Below are 25,873 nucleotides of genomic sequence, written 5' to 3' on the forward strand. Positions count from 1 at the left end.
ACTGATGGCCCTAAGTCAAAGATCTGATCTAGTCACCTCACCTGACCACTTCCCTGCTTGAACATCCCTCATCCCTATGAGTCCCTTTCCCCTCTAAATGCTCTTCAAACTTTTATTTTTACTGTTACCCACAGTAAGAAATACATTTTACATGATAACCCAATATGTATATACATAGAACTGAAACAAAAGTCTCCCTAAATGGCACCTGTCTTCTTTAAGCAATGTATCTTTGCTGGATGTCTCCCATTTCCCCTGCCAGATCCACCTGCCCTGCTCCAAGTTCAAAGACTGGCTCAGCTACTTAGTAGCTCTGCGGTGTTAAGCAAGTTATTTAACCTCGATAAGCCTCTATTTTCTTCCCTGGTAGGTGGGGATGATGATAATAGCCCCTAGCTCATTAGGACTGGATGAGATGGTACATAGTAAGTTCTGAGAGTATGCCTGATTTACAGCAGTATTCCCAGAAATGTTAGCCAGCATTATGATTATTTTGAGTAGAAATAACAGTAAATGTTCATTAATTTCATTAAGGTATTTTAGTGCCTGGCTGTGACTAAGTGAGGAGATCTCAGACATAGGAAGTGTGTCTACAGTCTGGTAGTCACATGATTAAAATGACTGTTTTAGGAAAAAACACCATCAACATGTTGATTGAGGCATTTTTTTAAATAAATTCAAAATGATTGCCCTACAGATCCCAGTTGTCCCAAACTGCACACTACAAGACAGCTTTTCACCTGAAGAGCGGCTGCCTCTCTGGTGCTGCGTTCCTGAGTGAGTCAGAAACCTTAGCCCGTGACAGTCCTAACAGATGTACCTAAAGACGTGTTTCAGGTTACTGGGGAGTGAGGCAGCCAGGCTCCTATGTGAGATTGTGCTTTTGCATAAGCACAAGCAACGGCTTTTTATTCTCCTGAACTCAGGATTATTCCCAAAAGGCAGACACCCAGGTTAACAGCCAAGTCCTAAAAGGTGCCAAGGCAGTCTATTAGGGAAGGAAAAAATCCCTGGTTATAAGTCACTTGGAAGGCAATTTAATTATAAAATGTGTGAAGCTGAATTTTAAATGTAAAGGTTCATATGGGCTGTTTCCTAGGACCCTTTGAAAAGTGTTAACTAGTTATCATTATATGAAATTTCCAAATGTACCAAGCCCAGGGCTATATGTTATTTCCTAGGCTCCCCAATAATTCCCAGTTACAAGGAGCTGGTATTCACTATTTAGACATTCCAATGCAGGCACCAAGTTCAAGGCAAAGGTCTTGAATGCAGATGTTTACCTATTTTCTGATCACCAAAAATGCTTCTAAGTTTGGACTAGGTTTGTGTTTTTAAATAATATTTATACAGCCACCTCTTACCACTTACCTTCTCCCTCCTACAGTCCAACAAAGTGAACCTCCTTCCTATCTATATAACTGCCACACACACACAAACACAATTCCATTTTGAAAAAATAATTACTGCTGATAGAAACTGCCTGGCACAAGATGTGTTGGTACAGGCAATTAGGCACGAAGGGTCCTGAAGAACTCCATCCCAACTGAGAACTGCTTCCCCCAGTTACAATGGTGAAGATGGAATTACAGCCTTTACTGCCATTCACCCTCTCTCCACCTGTCACCCTGAGAGATCCAGGAAAAAGGCCAGGAAAAGTTAGCAGATGTTACCAGAGGCCACCTTTTCATAAACTCACATTCAAGTCTTCATTCTGTAAATAAGCTAGGGACAGGCCAGCATGGGGCAAGGGAGAATATGTACCAAAAATGAATGGATATTGGTCTCCACCCTCAACCTGGTCACATGGCAGTGAGGGACACAACTGATATACCAGCAATTGCAGACAGTGCTATAACTGTTATGTCAGTGGGTGGGCTGGCCACAGTGGTGTGCTGGTCAAAGTTTAACAACCAGTTCTCCAGGGGTAAAGAAGCCCTAATTGGTAGCTCTTGCCAATTTCCATGGTGCAAATATTCCCACTGTGACCAATTTCAAGCTACCAACATGACATCACAGAACAGAGAATTGGGGAAAGATGCACAATAGCGTACCATTACACAGTACTTCCCCCATACAGTTACAATAGATGTAATAACCTCAAGAGTATAGATCATAGTAAAAGGTAATAACATAATTTGGAAATAATGAATTTTGAGTAGTTATTAACCGCTTTAAATATCATTTCTTTGATTGCAAGTTGATGTAACTTGACTTTTATTTGTTCCTGTGTTTAACAACCAGCTTGCAAAAGTCCTGCAACTTTTAATAACTGGCTATTATGAGTTGCTGCAATCCATTCCCAGTGCACCGCTAGATGGACCTCACCTGGACAGAGGGCTGACCAGGGCACCAGGGATAGAGTGAAGGTTCTACAGCCAAGTGAGAGCTGAGGGCTTACCTGAAGCCATCTGGAGTGCAAAAGTTAGAGGTACGGGCCAAGCCAGTATTTGCAAGAGCTGAAAGCCACATCCATAGGAGACAAAGTACTAACACCAGACCACAAAGAAAGTGCAGGGCAGAGTTCATTTGGGACTCTCCATGCAAGGGAGGTTTTTGGAATGTGCTTCAGATACCTGAGTGATCGTACTGGCTCAGATTTATCGATAAATAACCTTGTTAATCATTCATGAACATTTAGTTATCATTATGGGGCACTTAACATAGACAAGGTACTGTTTTAAATGCTTTACATGCTTTATTCCACTTCTGATGGCCCCAGTTTACAGATGGGACAGACAATCTAACTCCAGAGCCTATGGCTGCCCTTACTCTGCAACACAGGTGCATGTGTCCAGCTGGTTTAAAATGCCATACAGAAAGCGAACAGTGCGTGAAGAAACACTCCAAGCGGAATCACTACAAGTTCCCCAGACTGTGTTCAAACAGTCGGTCCAAAATATGACTATGTGTTCAGAGATATCACCACACATTGCTTATGGGCGAGGGAGAGGATTGTTAGAGATAAGCAATGGGTGAGCTTACCTTTCGGTGAATCAGATGCACTGTGAGAACACGGATGGAAAATGCAAATGTGGCCCCTGCCATTAGGAAGCTCCTTCACTCTCACGCCCAAGCCCTTAGATCTGACACTACAAGCCTGCTTCCTGAATCTCCTCTCTCCAAGCACAAAGGTTTAGGGTCCTTCTGTTCCAAGGCCAGTGCCTGCAAGTCAGTCCAAGGCACGCCCAACCCCAGTGCCAGGCCCAGCCTACAGCCCAGCCTGGGCAGAGGTCCGGGTCCCTGCTTGCCTCACCGGGGAGATTCTAACCTGTGAGCTCCTTGAGGTTTCACAGACATTTTTTCAGAGGCCTAACCTGGCCCAATAAATAAATATGTGTTGAACACTGAGGCTGCCAGCGCAGAGGGAAGGCATGCTCACAGTTTCATCTTTATTAGGCCTTCTCATTTTATGATTCAGTGCATGGGACACAGGCCAACTGCCCCTCTGCCCTTAGGAAGTGGCCTTCTGACTCAGAATGACACATTACTGCACATTCCCAACAGGGAACCACAAATGCCTCACCAATGCTTCAGGCTGGCTGGACGCCTTCGGCTGAGTCTCAAGTAGTGTTTTCTTTGCAGTCGTGTCGTTGAGGAGCCGGCCCGTGAGGAAGAGCTTTCAGAAATGGGCATGATTCCGAACATGGCGCTTCAGGGAAGTGGGTGATTGGGTCTCACCCACCGACCTGGGAAAGTTTCCATGAATTCATTTTCCTTTCACCCTCAGTGATGCTCCGTGTGCTTATTCAGACAAGGAGAGAGGTCTGTTTTCAATTAGGGCTACTAAAAAAAAAAAGTGTTTTTAAAGAGCCTGTAAAAATAATCCAATAAAGGCCTCAGAGGTGTGAGCTGTTGTCATCATCCTGTTTGGAAAACGCCACTCAGAATGCGCCCGAAAGGGAGACAGGGAGGTGGGGACGCCTTCAAAAATTTAATTTGTGAAATGAACCTGCGGGATTAGTCGCCCCCTTTGCGCCAGCTTTCATGTGTCCTCGCCCAGGGAAACCGGAGGCTTTGGATGACTGGCCCGGTTGGATCAGGTTACACTGTTTGGCTCTGCAGACATCACACTTTTCATTTTGCCTTTAATCCTAAAGGTCACCGGGAAGGTCAGCCCCAAACACAAATGATACTTTGTGGTCTTACTTTCAGACAATTATCAACTCATAAATCTTGGTTAGACTGTAATGAGAGTGCGAGAAATAATTGAATTCCGTCCAGACGAACAGTGTCGGAGGGAGGGAAGACCTGAGGGGGAGGCGAAAGATGGAGGGAGGGGGTTTGGGGCCCAGCAGCCAGAAAATCTTTGTGGACTCCTGTTTGTCCTTGTCAAATCACTTCATTGAGAGGTTTGGATGGATTGTGGTGAGGCCATTAAAGATGGTGCAGGTTCGAGGGAGCTTGGACAATAGAGGATAACGTCTAAGTGAGGAGTCAGCTCTAAAGGCAGCCAGCAGGAAAGAGACAGACTAGAACAGGAGCCAGGAACTGAGGTGCTGAGAGTGCCAGTTCAACCAGTCACCATGCTGTGCGGCCCTGGGAAGACCACTTACCCTCTCAGTGTTGGGAATGCGGAGGCCAGCCCTTCCTACATCAGGAGACTGTCATTAACGATCACATCAGATAATACACTGAAATCGGTGCTTTTTAATCCCCAAAGGAGACAGCATTGCTAAGCATGTTAATTCATCCATGATAATTTGTAGACAATCCTGCTGGCTCTTATTCCTAAATGTCTAAAATGTGTCTGCTTCATACCAGCTCCAGTCCAGCATCGTCTTGCACCTGGATTATTAGAATAGTCCCCCAATCATCTTTCTTTACATGACTGGCCCTCCTCTATAATCCATTTTCTATCCAGCATCTAGTCACGATCATCTAAATATGTCATGTTACTCTTCTGATCAAAACCCTCCAAGGATCCCCCATCTTACATGAGTAATAGCCAAAGTCTCAGGATTCTCTACCAAACATTGCACTACCTGGTATCCATTTCTTCCCTGACCTCATCTCCCACATCTCTCGGTCTTATTCACCCTCCTCCAACCACATCAGTCTTCTGGCTGCTCCTCAAACCTGTGGAGCACGCCCGCACTCCAGAATCTTGCTCTGACCCTCCCTTGGTCTAGAACAGCCGTCGCCAACCTTTCGGACCTCATGGTGACCACTAGTCTAGAACACCCTTCGTTCACACCTGTGCTTGCTTACTTGGCCATCTTCTTCTCCTCTTTACTAGGCTTCACTTTTCCTGTTTTATTTAAAATTGCACTGTGTCCACCTGACTTATTTATTATATTTGTTATCTCTCTCCCCCACTACAATGTGTGCTGTGTGGGGACAAGAGTTTTTGTGTTTTCTGTATTGTACCCTAGTTCCTAGAAGAGGACTGACATGGAGTAAGCACTCTAAATTTGCCAAACTAAGATGAAAGCCTGATTCCTGTCTGACTAGAGCTCTCATTTATGAGACTATTTAGATACTGAATGGACTAATAATAACACTTCCAGAACTTCCAACCATGCTTCTGGAATCTCTTGCATCCAGGTTGGATGAAGTGCCTTCAGCCTTGTCGGTCTATGTCAGTGGTTGGCAAACTCATTAGTGCCGCATGTGGCTCGCGAGCCACAGTTTGCTGACCATGGGTCTATGTCATCTGGTGCCCACCAATGTGTACTCCAGGGAAGCAAGACCATATTTTGTCTCAGTTTTGTTGGCTCTTCCCAATTTGGTCAAAGCTTGGTCACATCTGGTTCTGACAAGGGACACATGGGCCACCTGTCCATGCTACAAGGCCAGTGTGTCTTGGGGCTGGAGAGGAACCTTTGTACAACTGCACCTCCATAACCAGCCTGGCTTGTACCCACAAGACTCTGCTGCAAATACAGACTAAGCTGGCAATACCAATAACACAGAGGGGAGAGATCAAATCTGGCTTGAAAGAACAAGCAGTTTTGTTTTCAATAGCAACCATTGCAAGTTAACACGTATCTCACCTAGTCACAGCACTTTATAGTGTTTTCCTATATACAGTTTCATGTCATCCTTATCCCAATATGGTGAGTATTATTGTTACCTTTATGCTATTAACAAGGAAGTAGATTATATAGTGAGTCCTTGGCAAAACCATGTCTTATACTTTCTTTCAGATGTAAGTGAATTTAGTTTAGCTGGTATGTTCCCTGCCTCATGCTCTGCACTTCAAATTCTGCTGCAATGATATCTATCTGCCCCTCAATTAGAGTGAAGTCTAGTTGACTGCAATGACCATGTCAGATCTCCAAGGATCTGGCAAGGTTCTTGACACAAGGTAGTTTTGCAATAGTAGGAGTAAACAGAAGCCCTGTGAAGCGAAAAGCCTAAGGATGCCGAGGCAGAGTAATTTCAGTAAGGTAACCTACTTTGGATAAGGTAGGCAGAGAATACACCAGTAAAGAGTTCACATTTAAGCTAAGACCTCATAGATCCCTATTTGCTCCCTGGTGGATGACTGTGGCCGTACAGAAGTAACAAATACCTACATGAAACCTTACCATGTGCAGGAGCAGAGATCGTGTGCATCCTAAGAGCAGGACTTCTGAAGAAGAAAATGGGCAGGAGGATGGGAATGGAGCCACACATGTTCAGTTTTTTCTTTCATTCAAGGAAAATTCATTGAGTACCTACCATATGCCTACTATATGCCTACTATGTGCATAAACCTATTATGCTCCAGGGCTGAGGGTTATGAACAAAACTCTTGGAGCATGTATTCTAATAGACTGGACAGACATAGACACTTTTAAATGTAATATGTTAGATAGGGACAAGTGCTACAACTGTAAACTAAATAGGATAAGAAGGGAATGGAGAATGATAGGAGTGGGGGTAGGGAGAAAAGTTGACCATTAGATAGGGTCAGGGAAAGCCACACTGAGGCCTGAATAAAGAGGAGAAAGTATGGCATTCACATTTTTTTATCCTCCTTCCTAAAGAGTGACCTTCCTGATTGGAAAGACCAAAAGAAGGAAGTGGGATGCAGGTCTCACTCAGCTCCCTTCTCTCCACCACACTTAGCACATTCCCCTTCAAATCCCAGGCCTCTGCTGGATTCCTGTCTAAGAAATGACACCATTACCCACCCACTTTTCAGGCCCCACACCTAATAGTGTCCTCAATTCCTCTTTCTCCTTTATCACCTATTTCAAGTCATACACAAGTTTGAGACTCCTTTCTACAAAAATCATTCCACTCTCACCTAGGTCTGTGGTCTCTCACACCAGGACCACTGCCGTTGTATCCTCTCTCCTGGCTTTTAATCTTGTCTCCTGCAACCCATTCACTACACAGCAGCCACGATGATATTTTAAAAACATATGTCTCTCTTCCTCTCCCTCTATCTCAAATCAATAAAAATAAAATAACAATTCTTAAATGTTCTTTTCCATTAAAGCCATTTTAAACATCCAAGAAGGCAAACATACTTTTTCCTCTTGTTACCACTGAATTTTAAAGATTTTTCTCTTATCTATTTGACTGAGCAATGAGGTCTTTTTAATGGTATCCAAGATGGGAAGGTTTTAGAATAAAAATATGGCCTTCTAAAGTTAATACCTTACAGACAATAACTAGTATTGGTGAAGAGGTGCAGAAATAAGAGCCGTCATACATTGCTGATAGGAATTTAAAATGGTGCAGCTGCTTTGGAAAACAGTTGATATTTCCTAAAAAACATAAGTTAGCATATGACCCAACCTTGTTAATATACTAAAAACCACTGTATTAAACACTTTTATGATATGTGAATTATATCTCAAAAAATGAATAGGTTGGAGTTGTTAGCTATGTCCCTGTTTGCAAAGTGTTCTTTATATCATTGCCAAGAATACAAAGGATGTGGGGCTATTTAACAAGATGATATATGTAAAGCACCTGACACATGGAAGATGCTCAATAAATGTGTATTGATTCTGTTATTCTAAATGAGGAAAAGGTCATAGATTCCAGAGTTACATGGGCCAGTAGGCTCCACACCACTCCAAGGACTTGGTCCATATCATACAGTGGGAAGAACTGAGAATAGGGGTTGAGGAAACAGAGTCTGACTTGGTCTTTTCCACTAACGTAGTCTGTGACCTTGAGAGATTTACCTCGTCGTCGCTCTGTGTCTATTAAAAGAAAAGACCAAAACACTCTTCTCCTACCTCCCAGGATTCTGGGAATCAAGTATCTGAGTTGACTTGGAAAAGTTGATGCAGGGGCTTATTATCCACAAATTAAAGACCTCCTTGATGGCAAAGGGACCTCACAGAATGATGGCTAACATTTTGTAGAGGGCTTACTCCGGGCCCAGTATTAAGTGCTTTCCCCCTGGATTAATGAACTCACCTAATCCCTACAACATTCTTTTGAAGCCTGTGATATTATTATGTCTGCTTTTAAAATGAGGAACCGAGTAGAATGAAATTAAGTAACGTTCTAAGATCACACAAGTAAGAGGCCAAACTTGGACTCAGACCTAAGTGCCTTGGTTCCACCTCTGGGGGTGTTGTGGATCCCCTTTTACAGACAATGAAACTCCTGAGACTACACACATAGGCAGGGAGGCAACGGACATGCTTCAGGAGCCCACCCTGTGCCAAGCCCTTCCTCGGGCTTCCCAAATGCTCTGCTACTGCTCAGGGCAATCCCATGTTACCGCTGGGAAAACGCAAAGCACATAATGGATAGAATTACCTAAAGTTACCAACTTAGTAAGTCACACAGCCAGGACTTGAGCCCAGTTCTTTCCAACAACAATCACCCCTGTTCTTTCCACATATCTTGTCTGGGTACCATTTACCCTGAGGCCAAGAATAATTCACGCACACGAGGTAGTGATGTGGTGCGCTTTTGTCAGTGGGTTAAAGTCTCCTCTGGATATAAGAGGGGCAGCCCATGTTATACCTCTCAGGCCAGAGGTGCTGATACACCAGCAAACATGTTTTCTAGCCACTGAGCAGAGACAGGCCCATGAGATGATGAGTTACACGTCACAGAAAGACAAAACCTTCAATGACGATGCTGGCAGAGTCAGCCCTGGTGGAACTAAGGAGCAGGTGGTCCCGAAATTAAAAATTATCTGGAAAGCAGGGGAAATTGTGGCATCCTTCATTTGGACTGATAGGCAATTTTTGGTCCACTCCCACGGAAACCACTTGGGGATAACCTGGCAGTTATTAAACGCGCCACGCTTGTGGAGAGCCCCATTTATTACTGAGTCCCTGCACCAGAGTTCCTGCTGAGCAAAATGCCGCCATCACCAAGGCTGATTTAAGCCTGACACCAGAGCCCACAGTAAATCCTGTCACTTAGCAAAAGTCAAGAGAGGACAGCACCTTCTGAGAGATATAATGGGGCTGCGGGTGAAGCACGCAGGTGCCCGGAAATAGCTAAATATAAAAAATAGACTGAAGTGACTAACCTACTTGTATTTTCCAGAAATGATGTTTCTTATAATGAATTTCAAACCTTAGATTCTGCAGCAGGAGCCACAAGGCCAGGACGCCATGCCCTGAACATCCCCTGTATTCTCCTGGGCCTCTCCTGTGGTCTCCTTGTTACCCCAACAAAATCTGTTGGGGGCAGTGAAGGCAGGCTTTAAACTCCAGTGTCTTGTGCATCTCAATTAATGGCAACCCCATCATTCTACCTGCACAGGTGATAAACCTATGGTCACTCTTATTCCTCTCTTGTCTCAAAATCCACATGGAATACAGCAGGAAATTCTATTACCACTGCCTCCAAAATACAGTGGGGCCTTGACTTACGAGTGTCCAGACTAACGAGTTTTTTGAGATACCAGCTGTCTCTCGGCCGATTTTTTGCATTGAGTTGATAGAGTAATTTGAGTTAACGAGCTCCTTAACGAGCTTGGTCTCGGAACGAATTAAACTCATAAGTCAAGGCCCCACTGTATGCCCAGAACCCAACTGTTTCCACGGCTTTCACCATCACCCAAGCTGCCATCATCTCTCATGTGAATTAGGCAACAGCCTCCTACTTAGTCTCCCTGCTTTCACTCTTGCCATTCTGTAGTGGGGTAGTTTTCAACACTGCCGCTGGCATGATTCTATTAAAGCATTGTTCAGTTTATGTCATGTCTGTGCTTAGACCTTCTAATGGTGCTCTGTCCCATAAAAGCACAAGGTCAAGTCCTTACACTGGCCACAAGGCCCTCGTGGTGTGCCTTTTGTTACGTTCCTTACCATGTATCTTAACACTTCTCTCCCCTTCCCTCTGTGCCTGCCCCCTTGCTGCTCCTCAGAGGCCCAGAAGTGGTGGGCCACAGAAGCAGAGCCCACCAAGATTATGAATGGGCAGGCCAGCCAATTGCCCTCAGGAAGTCCAATCTAGCGGGTGGGGCACAGTTTTTCTGGGGGCAGATGGAGAACAACAATAGGGGCCATTTGGAGCAAGCATGGGGGTTAAGCACAAGTCCCTGTCTCAGCAAGGCATGGACAGCTGAGAGAGCAATACTGAAAGGGGACAATGAGCATGCCAATCTCCTATAGACTCTCCATCAAACCTCATAGTCTTCATCTCATCCTTGCACAAGGCCCATCCTGCTCTCACCTACCTTCTACACTCTCCTAGGTCCCCTCCTAGACCCCTGACTCCAGCCATACCAGGTTGCTAAGAGTTTCCCAAACTGGTCATTCTGTTTCAAATTTGAGAATCTTCACATTTGCTTTTCCCTCTGTGCAAAACACTGATCCCTGTCCTCCCTCAACCATTCCCTCAACATTCAAAAACCAGCTTGTATCAAGGCCAAACCTTTCTCCATATCCCTACATCTCACCCCCATGCAAAGTGTTCTTTATAATCTATCATTGTCAAGGATACAAAGGATGCATACACATATACCCACCCCCGTGTGATTTAAGGCACTCCTCTTCTCTGCTGCTGTAGTGCCACATGCTCCCAGCTATCCCACCACTTCATCCACTGCACCCTAATGGCTGATTTGTTTTATCCCCACTGGATTGTGAGTTCTTTGTTGGCAGAGACCAATTCTTGTGCATTTCTGAGTCCCCAGCATCTAGCACGGTGCCGGGCCCATGGTAGTTGCTCTCTCAGCTCCATACACATGAGCTGAATGAATAAAGGAATGAAAGCAGGTGTTCTATCAACACAGTCAGGTTTGAGAGCAGGTATAGAGCAAGCCACATTCACAGGCCTGGAGGTCTGAGCCATGCTGGAGAAAGCAAAGCAGGGGCTGGACTTACAGGAAGGGTGACATGGGCAGGTCATCAACGTGGATGCTTAAGTAGAGGGAAGAGGTCAGGGACTCAGGTACCAAACTGGAGCAGAAGAGATGGGATTTGTCTCAAGGGTAGGATGGAAGGCCCGGAGGTAGGGATGACTTCTGATAGCTGGTGGAGCTATTGTTCTAGAAGAAGGGGTGGGGTGGAAAGGAAACCAACCACCCCTGTTGACAAAGGGGTACAAGGAGCCTGGATGTTCATTACACTGTGCGGTTTCCATGGTCTTGGCCCTGCTGGTGGCAGGCCCAATGGAATCATCAGTTGGCAGGAACTAAAGTAGGTCCAGTTTATTCTCACATTTACCCTTAACAGATGTCTCTCTCTTTTTCTCACTTCCTCTGCATAAAGTACAAGGAAAGAACCTCAACCACCACATTCACATTTAACCAACAAGCTCTCGAGTCAGATTGCTTGCGTTTCAATCCCAACTGTGCCACTTGCTACCTACGTGATCTTTAGCTAGCTATGTGCTCAGCTTTCTCATCTGTAAAACAGGGGAAATAATAATAGTCCCTGCTTCACAGGTTCTGTGAGGATGAAATGAGATGCATGAAAAGTCCAGTGTACAGTACTCCGTGAATATTCATAGCCACTGTAATTGGGTTTGTGCTATTATTTATGGCGTAACAGCTATGAATACGGACAGTGAAGCCAGACCATCAGGTACAAATTCTGTCTCTACCTCTCACTAGCCCTGTGACTTTGGGAAAGTTACTTATTTCAGGCACTTACCTCAATTTCCTCATCTGTACAATGGTGATAAAAACAGGCTTACCTCAGAGGGTTGTTAAGAGAATTATAGTTAATCATTGTAAACCATTTAGAAAGTGCCTGAGTTATAAGTGCTACCTAAATATTTGTGGAATAAGTACATTGTTATTATGAAAGAATTAGTGGCTTATTGAATTCTCAGCCCAGAAGCCAACACCAATAGAGAGAAGCATATGCAATTGTGAACCTTCCTGTCATCTCCCAAATAATGCCCCGTAAGTGCCAGCCCTTTGTCTGCTATACCTCTGGCTTTATAAGACCCAAACCAGTCCTGACAACACATAACAAAGGGGTGGAGAGGAGTGGGGCCCCCGCTGAAAACAGCTGACCCAGTGGACTGGCTGCTGCCACTGGATCTATTTCCCAGCGTCTCCGAAGCTGCTGACTTCAGCCTTTCCGGAGCAAAGCACCGTCCATGGCCAGAGACAGCGCCGAGGCGAGCACGCAGCACAGCCATAAATCTGCAAGCCGTATTATTTAAGAGACCTGACTTTCTTGTGTTGCGATATTAAAGCAAATCTGCCTCCTGCTCATAAATCAGCCCGGCTATTTCCGTCCTCGGCCACTCTGCTCAGCCGGCTCGAGATGCGCACAGCATACATTTCACTCACTTGGGAGGTGCAGGTTAAGAAAGTAAAAGAAGAAATGTATTTACCCCTTCCCCAAACTCTCACCACCCTGCCTGCTCGCTCCTTCCCTCTCCTACGATCTGAGAAACCCAGAATCCTCTGAGAAGCCACAAAAAAATACAAATTCATCCCCTGATATTGACACAGCAAGTAACCCTTCACAGTACTGTAGATAGGGTGGGTGCTGTTAATCCAGGTTAGAGATCATGAAACTAAGTATCAAACATATTAAGTGAATTTCCCAAGATCAGACAGATAAGCAGGGGAGGGTGGGCTCACTCCTAACTCCTGGCCCACTGCTCTTTTTATAGCATTAAATCTCTTATCATGAATTGTTTCATATGCATAAAGCAAAGAAGTGCAGGGACTCTCCTGGGGTAAAAAAAAAAAAAAAAAAAAAAAAAAAAATCCAGCTCAAAAATTTTAAGTGCGCGTTGATTAAGTGTCTGCTATGTGCCAGGTGCTTTCCAATACATTAGCAAACGTTATCTCTACACCAAACCTTTCCCTGGCTCCCCATCACCCAGCTGGCATCAGGTCCTTAGCATCATCGACAAGGGTTTTCCTGCTCTCAGCCCTGCCTACCACCATGGCTTCCTCTACTCCCAGCACAGATCAGAACCCTCACTTCAGCTTTCTGTCCTCCAGGAAGCGAGCTCCGACCCACTCCCCACCCCCTGGCTGGACGAAGGTGCTGCCTCTGCAACCCTACAGCACCTTGTACTGACTCCGCACCACTTCCCACACCACGTCCCCATAGTCTCTTCACCTGTCTGTCTCCTCTTCAGATTGTGAATTCCTTGAAGACAGGGATATCACATGGTTCTGGGCAAAACAGTAGGTACTCAGTAAATGTTTCTGGACTAAGTCCTCACGACCTTCCTACACACTGAGCACTGTTATTCTCATTCAGACACCCAGAACCATTGTTCCCTGTCCGTGCTTTAAGGGGATCCCCAGCTAAGACTGGAACTAGGGCTTCCAGCTCCCCTGCTATAGCCTGTGTCCACAGCCCCTACCCCTCTCTGCCTTTTTCAATCTTGGATGCTTCAGTTGACTTCTGCTTTTCCAACCTGAGCCATGCAAGGCAGACGGGCGAAACTATGTCCCTGGCTTCTCACCCCCTCGAGTCAGCATGCCTCAACCATCTCTCTAGAAAAGACTCTTTTGAGTCACGTGCTTGATGGAATGTTGTCCCATTGGCTGACCAGGACCGAAAGGTAAAAAACAGAGCATAGAATATTTGCATTAATCCACATACATTGAGTGCTTACTATATGCCAGGGATTTCCCAATAACTAGAGAGGGTCCCCTAGAGGCAGGATGAGCACCTGGGAGAAATGTTACAAGCAGAGACAGAAGCATTTGATGGAAAGGGGGGAGGTGGGGGGAGGGGGAGAGAGGGTTTAGGTGACCGCTAAGGTCCCTGAACTTGATGCCCTTGGGCCCATAGCCTTGGGTCCCTTTTTCTTCTGCCCTCTCTACCCCAACCCCTCTCCAACTCTCCTAAGCACTATAAAGAGCAAAGACTTTGGAAATGCAACTAAACTAATTTTGTGAAAGATTCTAAAATGTTCCTTAAGTATGGCTCTAAGTGATTTTGTTTCCAATACTTGCTGGCAGAAAAATATTACCCCTGCATTTCAATGCAGAGGAAATAAGAAAATAAGCATACTGCATTTGGCCAAATTCATTTATTTAAGTTATTTTCTGAAATGAGTGTAATTTGGAAAGCACTAGTATCATTTTCTCCCAGCGCAGGTTCATGCCTGATACACGGCCTCTGCAAGGGACACTCCCTACCAAGAGAGTTATTAGTTTTTTATTTAGAATGTACTGGATGGGTGATTTGTGGGTGTAACAAACCTGAAATTTAAAGTAGTCTTTATTTGCTGAGAACTGCAGTTTTGTGTGTGTGTTTAAATAGATTTTAAATCTTTAAACTTTCAGGGATTAGGAGAGATCGGCCAGGGATTTATTTGTGGCAGGAATTTCTTTGCCTTATGCTTGCGTCTTTCCCAGCACCCATTCTTCTTCCATACCTCCATATAGAATCATGTAGTGTCAGCCCTCCAAGAGGTCATGGACAGCCATCCTTTAGAGCAGTGGTTTTCAGACTTCTTTTATGGCCAAATCCTTTACGCAATGAAAATCTTTCACACTAACCATAAAACAGGCAAAACCAGAACTGCTGTGGTTGGGGACTCTTTCTCCCCTCACCTTCCACCTTCATGCAAAGCCTCATGGGTCCCCTGAGGAACACACTTTGAGAACCAAGTTCCCTCATTTTACAGGGAGGTAAGCAATGACTTACCCAAAGTCACTCAGCAATCACGAGGTACAGCAGGCTTAGAACAGCGTCTCCTGACCCTACTGTGTACATCCCACTAGCTCTAGCTGCTTCTTGCACTTGGATTTACATTGTAACATATACCTATCCACCATTGTTCAAGTTCCCATCTCTGAGGGGGTGTTAGAAGCAGCCCAGCACAGGAACACACTCGCTGAAGTCAGTGACAGTAATCACTGTTGACTCAGGCCACGGGCTCTGGGCAGGGACAGCCTCAGGATGTGCCCGCCACTCAGCAGCCATCCTCAGTCCCAGCAAGGCTTAGTGAGCTTGTCATTTCTAAGCAGGGCACGTTTTTCTGCGGTCCCCTTTCCAAGGAGCAAATGGTGACAGCAGCCCGGAATGCAATGTCAGCACAAGGGAAGCTACTGGCCTGCAAAGGCCCAGCAGAGATCCCACGCCCTCTGCCCCTCCTCCTCATACCTGCAAGCGTAGGCCTTTTTCTTGAAAACTGGGTTCCTGTGCCGGTCAATACCCACCAAAGGCCTTCTTTCACAGCCCCTTCCCCACGCTGACTCTATAAGGACCGAGGGCAATTTTTGTTTACTATTGCTCTTTTACTTCTAAGGAGAGAAGCATCTTGTTACATAAAAGCCCTTCTGTTCTGCTAAGGACTCTGATGAGTTTAGGTCTGCATTGGGAGGTAAAGGTATAAAAGAACTCAACTTCACTGTGTGAAGAAATGGAACAGCTTTGTGTTGCTTTGTTTGCTAGAGGGGATGGGGTGCACAGGAGAGGAGACAGAAGACATGGGGACATGGGATGTTCTGCCACCTGGCCGAAGACTGAAGCCCAATTATCAAATTGGCTAAAGAGAGACTTTAAAAGCAAAATTTCTAACATGAAATTTTAAGTATCTATGTTGCTGCCGTCAAAATCCCTCCCATTCCTCCACTTTCAGGATAGCCCTCTATGTGCCCAAATGCCTTGCTGTGGAGAAATCAGGAGAAAGAGCTGAGTTCATATCTCGATTAGTATGGTGGGGAGCCAGATACATGTGCAGGGTAGTAAGAATATTTATAAAGGGAGATGATCAAATGAAAACTGGAGCTCAATAACTGGCCCGCGCACCACAGGGTTGTGGGTTCCATTCAGTCAAGGGCATGTACCTGGATGGCAGGTTCGATCTCTGCCCTGGTTGGGGCACGTGTTGGAGGTAACCAATCAATGCGTCTCTCTCATATGAATGTCTCTCTTCCTCTCTCTTTTTCTCTCTCCTCTCTCACTCTCCCCCTTCCATCACTTCCACTCTCTCTAAAAATCAATGGGAAAAAAATATATGTATATAAATATAACTGGAGCTCAAAGCCAGAGTTGACCACGAGAACAAGTCTCTGGGCAAGGCTCCATCATCCCGTGAGGGTTCAGTGCTTGCACACGCCATGAAATGGCATTTGAGTCTGTCTTGTTTCCATCTTAATGGGTGAGGAGACACCATCTGATGTCCAATTAATATATCCTCTAGCCAGAGCATCTAACACTGTAGAAACACAGATTTTGTCAGCACTGTCAGGGGACTTGTGAGTTAAGATAGAGTAACAGTCATTCATTCCAGCTGGGAACATTTGCTGACTCTGACTGAACTCTAGACACACTGAGAGGAATTTTCTTTCTTTCTGTTTAGTGTGCTTGTGCTTGCCTGGGTCTGAATATGACCAGACATCCTTCTTCAGTCCCACTTCCACAAGAGCTCCCAGGACCACGCACGTTAAGTCATGAGGTCAAGGGAGAATGATTGTCTCACTCCAAAGCTAAAGGCGTAAAGGGGCTCTCAGACTATTTGGCTTTTTTGATATTGCTAATGGTCGAGAGCAACTGCAAAAGCAAGCATTCTCATTCTTGGAAAAAGGTCACCTGAAAGCATTCTCATTCTTGGAAAAAGGTCACCTGGAAGCATTCTCATTCTTGGAAAAAGGTCACCTGAAAGCATTCTCATTCTTGGAAAAAGGTACGAAAAAATCCCAGAGTCAGACACAGGTCACTGCCGAGGGCAAGGTCTCAATCAGGTTCAATCCAGAGGACAGGGGAGAGTTTGAGTAATTTGCTCACTAGCAGTTTTCAGAAACAGAGAGGACCTTGGTGTTCATCTTCAGCATTCTCAAAGTTGAGAGGAAAAGGCTTCCCTGGGAGAAATCATCAAGGTAGAGGTGGAGAGGGCTTAGCAGGTGGCTGAGATGAGGGGAGGGAAGGCACGTTTTCAGGAAAGATCAAAGGAATAAGCATGTCTGGCCAAGGCAGGTAGGGTCCCAGAGCGTGGCTAGTTTGGAGCATCCCAACCTTTATCCGTCCACTTTCTAAGGTTTCTTCCAAGAAGCAACCCAGTTTCACTTCCCACCATACCACCTGACTTGTCCATGTCTAGACAGGCAGCCCAGGATAAAGGCCGGAGGGTTAACTTTGGACTCAGAGGTCTGAATTTAAGCCCCAATTCTGCCCTTCTCTGGTTATAGAACCATGGATAAGTCATTCAGATAGCCAAGCTCAGGTGGTGCATTATTAAATACTGAGGTTTTGCCCGGCCACGGTGGCTCAGTGGTTGAGCACCAACCTATGAACCAGGAAGTTATGGTTTGATTCGTCAGGGCACATGCCTGGGTTTCAGGCTCAATCCCTAGTTGGTGGTGTGCAGGAAGCAGCTGATCAATGATTCTCTCTCCTCATTGATGTTTTTATCTCTCTCTCTCCTTTCCTCTCTGAAATCAATAAAAAAATATATATTAAATACTGAGGTTTTAAGTGATTTCTTTTATTGAGCAGAGCCCTTTCTTCAAGTAAACTCTTATCAGAAGCTCAATATACAAAAGAGATCAAAGCCGAGTTGGCTGGAATAAAGTGAAGGTGACCGTGGCAGTCCCTCAGTCACCCACAGACACACAGCACTGCAGAGGCGCTACGCGGATGGAGTGCCATGTGGGAGGTGGCCCCTGGAGTTGTGCAGTGGAGCCGTGCTACCTTAAAGCTCCACAGAGCACAGGTCAACATTCAAAGGACAGCATAAGCCCCTTCCAGTTCCAACAGACTATGGGAATATGCTTACTCCAAAATCCTCCAAAATCAACCTGTCCCAGGCTAACCCCAATTCTCCTTCTTTACCCCAACTCAGCCTGGTTGCCCCCAGGAGACTGGAGAAGGAGGGCTTCTGATGAAAGAATAGGACAAAGAGGACAATATGGGGACAATAAAAACAATACCCATATAAGTGCTTGGTTGTGTACACCTTGATTTAAGTGTAAAACACACTGAAGGAGGAGATGGCCAGTGTGGACAAAATGAAACTTGAACCAGAGTCAGATGTGATTTTTCAGGCCAGTTCTGCCACGAACCAGCTCTGCAGCCTCTGACAACTCATCTGTGAAATGGGAGAGCAATGGATGCTTACCACACTAGTCAGTTTTGAGGAACAGAAATGTGTGTAAAAAATACATGTAAATCATAACATGTATCTAATTGAAGATATTATTACTACTAGAGGCCCAGTGCATGAAAATTCGTGCACTGGGGGGGGTGTCCCTCAGCCCAGCCTGCCCCTTCTCACAGTCCAGGAGCCCTCAGGGGATGTCCTGTTGATGGCTTAGGCCTGCTCACAGGGAGCGGGCCTAAGCTGCAGTCTGGCCTCCCTCTGGGGGCAGATCAGGGGAAGGCACCGCCCCCATCACCCCGCTGCTGCTGCCATTGCTGGCCACCACGGCTGCCCCACCCTTGGCCCTCGCTTCTTAGTGCTGGCCCTGCCTTCCACCCACTGGTGGGTGGGGGGTGATCTGGGGCCAGGTTGGCTGGGGGAGGGGCTGTGAGAGGTTGAGGCACAGCAGGTCTCAACCCATCCAGCCTCTGCAGAGGTGTGACATTGGTGCCAAGACCAGGCCCACACTGCTGCCTCTGTGGCTACCTCTGTAGAAGGAGCAGCACTGGGACCAGGACTGCGCAGCCCCCTCTCCCACTGCCTCTGTGAAAAGGGCCACAGCGCTGGACTGGCCTGTGCAGCCGCCTCTCCCACGCCACCGCCGCCTCTCCCACACCACAGCCTATCCTGCGCCGCTGGCCCTCAGCCCTGGCAGCTGCTGTGGCTTTGTCCAGAAAGACGTCCAGAAGGATGTCCAGAAGACGTCCTGTCTATCTGGTCTAATTAGCATATTACCCTTTTATTAGTATAGATTGTTGCATTATTCTTTTTATTTTATTTTATTTTTTAAATATATTTCATTTGATTTTTTACAAAGAGGAGGGGAGAGGGATAGAGAGTTAGAAACATAGATGAGAGAGAAACATGGATGAGAGAGAAACATCGATCAGCTGCCTGCTGCACACTCCCTACTGGGGATGTGCCCACAACCAAGGTACATGCCCTTGACCGGAATCGAACCTAGGACTCTTCAGTCCACAGGCCAATGCTCTATCCACTGAGCCAAACCGGTTAGGGCTGTATTATTCTTTTTAAATGTGATATCTTCCAAGAGGTACTATGGGTTGTACAATGAATACACTGAATCTATACACTGAAACTATACACTGAATCTCAAACTGTGATTCAATTATGTTTCAGGAATTCTACAGATAATAGAATCATATTTCAATTTTCTAATATACTCAAATATTGTGAAACTATTATGAAGTGCTAAAAAAGAAAACTACAAGATGTCAGAGAACATTCAGTAGTGGGCGGTGCTGCTTTGGATTGGTGGAGCAGGGAAAACTGGCTTGAGGGAAGTCATGTTTGAGAGGTAAAGGATTTGGGTGTGGGGAGGCCAAGGGAACAGCATGAGTAGAAACCCTACAATAGGGAAAGGTGTGGAGTATTTACAGAAGTGGAAGAAAGAAGGCTGGTGTGGCTGGAGGGAAAGAACAACTGTGAGAGTCATGAGATAAGGTTAGGGAAGGAGGCCGGCAGGCAGGAGCCAGACCACACTAAACCTTGTATAGATTCAGAAAGTTTGCTTATTCTTTTTTCATTAGCTAATGTATTTTCCTTCCTTTGGACAGCAGAGTCAGAATGAGAAATCAAAATAGCCACATATGGAGGCACCCTGGCCAGCCTGACCAAGGACAGGCCCCAGCAGGGATTATACCTGTATCATTACAGAGCATCAGGACACCTGGATAGCCTGGCGCATTGCGATGCTGCAGACGCAGAGCGTTTGTCGCATGAATGAATGACTGAAAAAAATAAATGAATGACCTTCTGTTTAACCATTAACTTAGCAATGTTGTAGCCCAAAGAACTGGAAACTAGTTCAGAAGGCCCTCAGCATGAGGCTAAACATCCACCCACTGAGAAATTATGCTGCCCATGTTCTAGGGCAGGGAAGAGGTTCCTGAGCCTCAGATTTTGGCTTTCATTTTAACTGGCTTTCATATGCCTGCAATCAAACAGCCATAAAAAAAATGTATACATTGCAAGAGGCCTTTAAAAGCCCATAGTCTAAAGCCTTCTAGTCCCCCTCCCAAACCGCACCTTAAGTCCCGTTTACCCTCCCTGCCTACTAATCTCACAGCTCCTTCGATGGGTATCTTTTTGCCTCTCAGACAACTGTAAACAAAACGGTTCTTCTTTTAGCCAAAACCTACCCTCCAAAGCATCCATTCGTGAAACTTAGTTCTATTCCTTGGAGAACACGCGGATTAAGTCTTCTTGCTTTTTCAAAACATGAGGCTGTCAGAAATGTCTTCCCTCCATTTGCTCCGTGGAAATCATGTTCCAGTTTGAGATCAGAAAACTAGAGTTCTGTTCCCAGTGAAGATTCTAACATGTCAGGTTCGTGAGCACAAAACACAGCATGTGCAGGGGGTGTCTACGTGTCCTTCTGGTGTGCTTTAGGTCTCCACATAGGGAGTTCAGTCAAGTAAACAACAGGACCTTTGGCAACGAGGGCTGAGGCTTGAGCTCAGTGTGAAGTCTCCTGTGAAATATGCTGGGTGGTTTGAACTCCGACACGCTGAATATTAGCTCACACAGGAAAACTATCATGACTAATTCAACCCAACTGGAAGAAGTTATTGGCGGGGTGCAGAGTAGCAGGGGTTACTGAAGGCTTTGCTTTTTGAGAAAGGAAAGTTGCATGAAGATTGAATGATTTGTTAATCCCCAGAGAAGGTGTTACAAAGAGGTCAAGCCTGGATTCATTGGCAGGGCAGCAGTGGTGAGGGTCTCTGGCTATAAATTCACCTTATTTCAGCGTCTATAACAATAGGGCTGTGAAGATCTTCGAAGAGTGTCCAAAATAATTTAATAACGTTTATTTTTGTTAAATGGGTCTTCCTGAAATAGGGTCATGACTTTATCTTTTTTTATGACCAACAACTAAGCGGAACAACTTCTTGCCCTATTGTCAGAAGTCTGATCCTCCTCATCTTCCCAAGAGGACATGGAGCAGGAAGAGAAGGTTCCATGACCCCTGGAAGCCTGTGGTCCACAGCTTAGCACAGTCTGGCCATCATCTCTGAGCCAATATTTGGTTTAATCAATTCTCTTGACATTAATTCTAACCCAGATGTAATCTTTTATAGCTTAATGATTTGTTCTCTCGGGCACCCGGATGAAATATAAACAGTTGCCTAGAATCCGGTGAAAATAGTTTTTACTCCTCGTTTCTGCTTCTAATTAATTATTGAGAAATTAGCTTGAACCTTGATCTGTGGCAATCACTACAAAATTGGACCATGGCAAAGATTCTTAATTACAATCTGCACCATCTAGATATAGGATGCACCGGGAAAAGAGAGAAACATTTTGAGGGCAAGTTTTTCTTAATTCACTCAAGTGAGGATATAGTAATTTTTATATTGAAACAATGCCTGTTATCTGAATGCATTAGGTCTTTCAGCTCCCCGGTGAATGAGACGGTTACGGAAAGATAGATACAGAAAGATGCTAAGGTTAAGTGACTAACGGGGGGCTAAAATGGTATGAGGCCACGGCAGAACTCAGCAGGGGACACTATCATAGCCCAGCGCCATCAGCCACAATCTAAATTAAACACTCCTAACCCAAGAGAGTCGCAGAGATGTCGGGATCATACCAGAAAAATTACAGCCAGGGTTTTGCCTCATGACTCGGAATGCGCATCAAAGGAAAAGGGAGCACTGTTCCTAGCCTCCATTCCCTCCCTTGGAAAAATGACGGCAGTGCCATTTCTAATTCAGTGTTATGCTGGGAAGGTTGCAAATTAATTACAATTATGCCTTCTTTGTGCCAAGTGATAATTTACTGCAATTAATTATCAAAAGATCTACTGCTGTCAATTATGATACTCGCTCTCGAGGGGGGAGGAGCTATTGGTAAGCATCTGAAATCTGTAATAAAGTTATGTTTTGCCCTTTTTTCCCATTTCCAATTAAGCTGTTATAATTTGTTTTCATTATGCCAACACAATGGAAAAACTAACAATGTTACCCTAACCTCTCTCTTAATCTAAACATTATCTAGACTTTCATTGAATCAACATGTTTATTGTTACACCTGCAAGTCCTACATAGAGGGAGGCACACTCAGAATTAATGAGCGCAGCTGTGGTCTCTCTTACATTCAGCACTTGTAAAATAGACCTCTTTAAAGTGCCATTATCACAATATTGATAGAGTTATTTATAGCATTGCAAATGCTCCCAGTCATAACAGAGGACTTGTTATCCATGGCAAGTTCATGCTGCTGTCATCCCCTGGCCTCCATCCAGAGCCAGGGAGCAGGCACCAGGTGGACCATCTTTCAAAAATGAGCTCTAAAAGACATCTGAAAAACTTTTCCTCAAAGTGAATCTAATTGCCAGGAGTCGGTCAAGTGGCCAAGTTACCTATAGGAAACATAGCGAGTCAGCCTGAGCCCAGGTGTATAAGACACGTCACCTGAGACCTGACCCAAAGTAGTTCTGGTGGGAAATGGGAAACTCGAGGTGCAAGGCTGGTGCTGCTTCTTCATCAGGGAGTCAAAGGGGTATCCGTGCAGGAGAGCAACCTCAGGAGGAATTGTCTGCCTCCACAGTGCAGCTCACACACTCTCATTCAACAAAAGATGCTCTTCCTTTCTTCTTTTCTGTGTGTAAAACTCCTCGTTTACATCTTTTCCCCCATTAAATTTTAAGCTCCTTGTGGGTGAAGAGTACATCTTATTTGTTTTCTTGTTAGCACGGAGTAATAATTTTACACTCCGTAATTAGCACTCTATAGATTTATTTAAGAATTCTTTGCCATGCACTAACCATGTGTTAAGCACAGCACGAGGTCCTATGAGACAAAGATATATGTCCCACATATATATGATTGGTATATCAGCCATAATTTCTTAAGCATATTCTTCCTAAATTGCTGGCCTGGTTATTTAGCCAGCCAGTTAGTCTATGTTGTGTACATTTGTATTTAGTTGTGTGGTTTTGATTTCTTTTTCCTACCTGGATTACCATCAAATTCACCCCACCTCCCCCATCCCATCCCCACCCCCAGGGGAGCCCCTTGACAATAGTGAAGACAAGCATGTGCAGATCAAACTGCCAAGCCAATAGGTCAGCTCCTCTGCCAGCCCCCACCACAGGGCCCAGGGATAACAGAAACCCAGCTGAGAGGGAGAGATAAGCCCTAGTGCATAATCTTCCCCACCCACCCACCTCTGAGTTTGCAAACAGGCAAATTCTAAAGTGGCCCTGGCTCAGGCGCTTCCCCAGTGATGTTTCCTCCCCAGGCAAACCTTGCCCTGAGCTCCATTCCATGGACACCCAGCTATCCCTCACCTGACGGGCACCCAAAAGAGAGACAGATCATTGCCCACCCCCCCTCACTTATCTCAAGTGCAAGGAGCAAGGACAAACAGTTACGTAGATTGCAGACACCTGGACATAAGTCTCCACAGGCCTTCCCCTCGGTCCTCACTGCCTGCATTTATTGGTAGGACCCTTGCAGAGGGCAGCTCAGGATGGCTGCTTCCTGCTACCAGGCACACTGTGCTCACAAAGGGCTCCTCTGAGAGGCGGCCCCACCAGAGGAAGAGCCTGGAGATCCCAGGATTGCAGTCCTCCCTCTGCTGTATTACAGTCGCTTTCCCTCCACATCTTAGCTTCCTTGTCGGCAAATAGAAGGGGTCCGCCTAGGTGAGCGGCTGCAACCTCATTGCCCTCTGGGACCAGTAGGGAACAGGTATGACAGGAGCAGCCAACGGTGAGTGCTCAGAACTGTGAACAGAGGAAGCCTGCCCCACCTACAAAAGCATGGTTATTCTGAAATTGTAAAATATGCTTTATCTGCAATCTAAATTCATCCTGTGCCTGCGGTGGTGCATTCTGGCTACTGATTACCACCCCAAAGCCAGTGACACTATGCAATTTCAGCTCTTCCTTTATTTGGGGGTGGCCCTTTATTTCAGGAGTATTTAGAATGTTTCAGATAAAATGAGTGAAATTAAATATATCTTAAATATGAAATTTTAGCTGAGCATCCCTTGGCCAGGACTGTTCTGCTGCTGCCTTTGACATCAGTCCCTTCTGCCTGGGGCACCTTGAGGCGACCATGTACTGTGTGATGGAGCCGGTCCAGATGGGCTCTGAACCGTCCTGCAGGTCAGCCCCTGGAGGCACATTCAGGACCATTACCTCTGGGCAGCTCCTTGGCTCCATCCAGGAGCTCCTTGTTACAGATGTGTTTATTTCTCTCCGTCTGCCCAGGGAGGATGGCCCTTGCGTAGGACAAACGGTAGGCAGAGGTGCGGAGGTCCATTCCGAGCTGACTCTAACTCTCCTTGGGGAAAAAAGTTGGTGAAAGTGTTCCATTTCAACCAGTTCCCCGGGCAGCCTTTGTGCCTGCGGGGAGGGGAGGAAGGAAGCCTCGCTGCTCCATGTTCCTCTGACGGTAACTGCGCTTACTTCTCTCTAACCCTACACTGTCCATACTACACTCTGATTTTTCCTTCTTCAAATTTCTGTTTCTCCCACCAAAGCCATAAGCTCCTTGAAGGTGTTTCTGTGTCCCCAGGACATAGCACAATGTCAGACACAGACTCAACACATTTTTTATATTATTCCTTACCTAGGAATAATAATAATGATTGCAAGGATGTTGAATTTATATAAACAAAATAAAGAAGAGGGGGCATTCTGAGTTTTGGATGAACATAAACACAATGCATGTAATTTACAATTACATATATTTATGTGCAACATCTGTCTTTCCACTCCAATGTATTGCCAGCACTTAGCATAGTCCCTGACATATAGTATGTGCTGAGTAAATATTTGCTGAATGAATGAGATGGAGAAAATGCATTTTGCAGAATTTCTATTTCTGTCAGCCTACCCAGACAAATTGCTTTGGTTACCCTGCTTTCCCAAACTCACCTACCGGGCTCCCCCCTCTTAAGCAATATGTTGATACGTCTGTGTGTCCTTGTGTTGATTGAGGGTCTGGGAATCGGGAAAGAAAACCCTATGCAAAGCTTATGTACATACATGATAAACCAGACTGACAGTCAAATTAGAAAGGCCTTTTTCATAATTTAATTAAATTCCCTTAAATGTAGACATTAGTCAAGGACAACTTTATGGATTGAGTCTAATTGCATGTATTTTCTTACACTGTTACTGAAGCCTATTTTTCAAGTCACTGGAGAGACTGCTCCCATTTCTGAAAGGGGATATGCCAGAGCAAGGTTTTAATTCATTGCCTGTTGGACATACTGTCACTCCCTGGCGAGCACCAATCCGTTACAGCCTGTGATAGTGTAATTATCTATAGGACTCCCAATCCACTGTTTTACAAGAGCTAGCTACTAGAAAATTCTAAAGGCCCGTCTGCCTTCCATTCATTTAGTCAGTCAATTAGTCATTCAACAAACATTTATTGAGTCCCTATTATATGCTAAAAAT

Source organism: Myotis lucifugus, unplaced genomic scaffold, assembly GCF_000147115.1.
Source record: "Myotis lucifugus unplaced genomic scaffold, Myoluc2.0 scaffold_63, whole genome shotgun sequence".
Lineage (NCBI taxonomy): Eukaryota > Metazoa > Chordata > Mammalia > Chiroptera > Vespertilionidae > Myotis > Myotis lucifugus.